The 4,109-nt window shown below is 47.1% G+C and overlaps 1 pseudogene; it reads right to left on the bottom strand.

Annotated features, from left to right (window-relative positions):
- Positions 1 to 1,298: 1,298 nt before the first annotated feature.
- On the bottom strand, positions 1,299 to 2,398 carry LOC140494065 (histone H2A-like; annotated as a pseudogene).
- Positions 2,399 to 4,109: the final 1,711 nt, after the last annotated feature.

The raw sequence follows: 4,109 nt of genomic DNA, 5'->3' as shown, positions 1-4,109 counted from the left end.
AGGTTATTTCAGGTATGATGTATCACAGCGCGACCTGCCACACCGCCCAGACACTAATGTTCAATCTTGGGGGGTTTGTACTTTCTCCCCCCTACCAGGAATGTTACTGTGTTCCGTTTTGATTCTTGGGTTTGCAGATGTTTTAGGCAGGTATTATTTCCAGTTTCCTGTGACTGACAGCAATTGCAAATTGTGTTCGGCCTCCTTATAATCTGGGTAAAATAATGTACTGATGGAGTGAGTTTCTGTAACTTTATCGGGGTACATTGTATTAACGTGCTTCACTCGGAGGGTTTGTTTGATGAACGGCGGTTAAATACTGGGCTGTACAGTTTGTCTGGGCTGTTTTAACACTCCCTCTCTCCTCCTGCCTCTGACAGACATGATCACACAGCACTCCGAGTTTTAAACAATCCCTTATAAAAGGTCAGGTTTGATCATAATTGCTGGCGGTCTGTGTTTTAATCTTTAATTGAATCTCAGGAATACTGAACATGAAATCAGTGGGCTTTTTGAAATTGATACACCGTCATTTCAAGTGAACCAATCGGCCTCCAGGAATCTTCCGGAGCTGCTTCTGGATAGGTATAAAGCGAAGAGTTGCTGCTGTTGCACTGGGTTAATGCAGGTGTCATTGAAGGAAATGAACTTGGCTGAGAATTCAGTAAATACGATCTGCCTGTTGCATTTATGTTGCATGAGTTACATAATGGAATGGAAACAAATTGGCGCCAAATAATCAACCACTTTCTTTCAGATTTGAAAAGCCCGACAAAGGAAGTGGCAGTTTGACGGAGAAGACGCATTTGATTGACTTGCTTTCAGATAACGAAAGTGTACACTCGTTCACCCAATCTCCCCTTCCCCAGTCTCCCTGACTAGATGTTCTACGGACGGTCGGTACAAACTCGATGGGCCGAGTGTCCTGTGTGCTTCGCAGGGACTCCACCAACATTCTTCCCGGGAGCATATTAATATGGACAGTTTTTAAGACCCCTCCTTCCTTGCAAATTGACTCCATATTAAAGTATTGCAGTCTCACAGCTGTTCTGCTTTGCTCTCGGTTCGTTTTGAAAGTTTCTATCTAACAGCAGAAAGCCTCATTCTGTAACCGGACAGACCCCGGCGCGGAGTTTTGGGAATTAAGTAACAACATGTACATTGTATCTGTCCGTGGGACTCAAAGATGGGACACTTCTTTAATTGGCCAGGGGTGAAACCCAGGCTTCATGCCCCACTGGGAGCTGGAGCTCCTGAAATGATCGAGTGTTAAAGAGGAACATGGACCGATCTGAAAATGACTCAGTAAAGGTTTAATGTGCTCTCTGTCAACGGGCAAGGTACAACAGTGGACATGAATTCACCCGAAAATAAACCGCAGAGGGACAGCGCCCACCCGTTATGATCAATTCGTGGCCTATTTGTGGTACTGGGTCGTTTCAGCTATTCCTAATGTGGTTAAAGGAAATGTGAAACTGGCTGTGAACGAGGTGCACAGGGGCTAGGTGACACATGCACAGGACAAGGAATAAAGAGACACAGCACAATAGTAAATAATGCACACCCCACTCCATTACAATAGCAATGTATAATATATCATCATAAACGCCTCAAACTCCTTGCCTCCGAGCTCTCACTGTGAACCTGGCTGACTGCAGGCGGTCAAGAGGATGTGGATATTAGAAAACACACACACTGACTCTCCAATATTCATATTAACAGAGCAATAACTAACTGTTAGTAATCAAAAGGAAAAATCAACCTGACAGTGGTGGGAGTCTAGTTTCTTTCTCTGATATTGTGAGCGGCTCTGAAAAGAGCCTTTGGGTTGTCAGAATCAAGATCAGTCTCTTCACTTTTTCGAGGGGGCGGTTTTCTTGGGCAGCAGCACGGCCTGGATATTAGGCAGCACCCCTCCCTGAGCGATGGTCACCCCTCCCAGCAGCTTGTTGAGCTCCTCGTCGTTGCGCACGGCCAGCTGCAGGTGCCTGGGGATGATGCGGGTTTTCTTGTTGTCCCGGGCCGCGTTCCCGGCCAATTCGAGGACTTCAGCCGCCAGATACTCCAGCACCGCAGCCAGATAGACCGGCGCTCCGGCCCCCACACGCTCAGCATAGTTCCCCTTTCTCAGGAATCTGTGAATACGGCCCACCGGGAACTGCAGGCCAGCCCGGGACGACCGAGACTTCGCCTTGGTGCGCGCTTTCATACCGCCCTTTCCTCTTCCAGACATTGCCCCCTTAATCCCAGAAACACTGTCACCGAGAATACTCCAATCCGCCCACATTGCGCCCTGTTTATACCTTCGGGAGGAATGGTGGGGCGGCCGTTGCTGATTGGTCACATTGTTCAGCATTTCCTAATGTTGTTTCAGTAGCCAATCAGATATTTGCTTCATTGCCCAATCCGGAGGGGGCACGGAGAGGGAGGGCGGAAAACATCAACATCAAATCATCAACCGCTTTCTCTCCAATTTAAAAACCTGTCAATATGTACAAAAAAGGGAATTTTACAAAGTACAATGGATCAATACTTAAGAGATAATTTACTTTAGGTTACAACTATAGAATCTGCCTTTATCTCTTTCCCTTATCTACTTGATTCTCTCCATTTCTGACACTAAGTGCCGTTCTCAGAACCTTTAAAACAAGCAGAAACAAAAACGTGAGACAAAAATTGCACTCCACAACTAATCCTTTTATTTCGTATTTCATAAAATGCGATATGTTGATAATACATCAGACAATATTGCTCCAGGTGAGCGTATTAACAGCATCTTTCGAGACTACTTTCAGGGGCCGTGTTTTCTTGCACTCGATCTGACTTCAGCAAAAGCTCCCCTTTGCTGTTCCAGTTTAATCTCGGTTCAGTTTGAAAGTCTCTCATTGATAGCATTCTGCAACGGGACAAAACCCGCGTGGAGTTTTGAAAATAAAAAAAAGAACTCAAATGTAAAATCTATCCGTGGGACTCGAGGAGAGGGGACGTTTTCCTTGTTTGCTCTGGGTGAAATTTACGGTTCATTCCCCACCAGGATCGCTCCTGAACTGACCGAGTGTCAGAGCAACGTGGACTGGGGAAGTCGCTGAAAAATGACTCTCTCAACAGGCAGGGAAAACAGGGTTTAATCCGAACGCGTTAGAGTTGAAGGTATGGTCAGCGGGCACTCTTAATGTAGGGAACATTTAAAAAAAAACAGAGATAGCGTCGAGATAAATATCGTTAGTTATACATTCCCAGAATCACTTGCAAACTAAAACGGTTCAACTGTCTCAGGGAAGTTGTGGGTGGCTCTGAAAAGAGCCGTTGGAGTAAAGAGGAACAGGAACACATGAAAGGAGCTGAAAATGACTCAATAGCTTTTAATATGCTCCCCTTCTGTGGACAGGGAAAAGAGGCTGGAGATGAACACATACTGGATTCGTGGTGCTGGAAGAGCACAGCAGTTCAGGCAGCATCCAACGAGCAGCGAAATCAACGTTTCGGGCAAAAGCCCTTCATCAGGAATAAAGGCAGTGAGCCTGAAGCATGGAGAGATAAGCTAGAGGAGGGTGGGGGTGGGGAGAGAGTAGCATAGAGTACAATGGGTGAGTGGGGGAGGAGATGAAGGTGATAGGTCAAGGAGGAGAGGGTGGAGTGGATAGGTGGAAAAGAAGATAGGCAGGTCAGACAAGTCAAGGAGACAGTAACTGAGCTGGAAGTTTGAAAGTAGGATGAGGTGGGGGAAGGGGAAATGAGGAAGCTGTTGAAGTCCACATTGATGCCCTGGGGTTGAAGTGTTCCAAGGCGGAAGATGAGGCGTTCTTCCTCCAGGCGTCTGGTGGTGAGGGAGCAGCGGTGAAGGAGGCCCAGGACCTCCATGTCCTCGGCAGAGTGAGAGGGGGAGTTGAAATGTTGGGCCACGGGGCGGTTTGGTTGATTGTTGTGGGTGTCTCGGAGATGTTCCCTAAAGCGCTCTGCTAGGAGGCGCCCAGTCTCCCCAATGTAGAGGAGACCACTTCGGGAGCAACGGATACAATAAATGATATTAGTGGATGTGCAGGTAAAACTTTGATGGATGTGGAAGGCTCCTTTAGGGCCTTGGATAGAGGTGAGGGAGGAGGTGTGGG

This window comes from Chiloscyllium punctatum, chromosome 23, assembly GCF_047496795.1.
Source record: "Chiloscyllium punctatum isolate Juve2018m chromosome 23, sChiPun1.3, whole genome shotgun sequence".
In the NCBI taxonomy this organism is placed as follows: Eukaryota; Metazoa; Chordata; class Chondrichthyes; order Orectolobiformes; family Hemiscylliidae; genus Chiloscyllium; species Chiloscyllium punctatum.
This window is presented reverse-complemented; position numbering and strand designations above follow the sequence as displayed.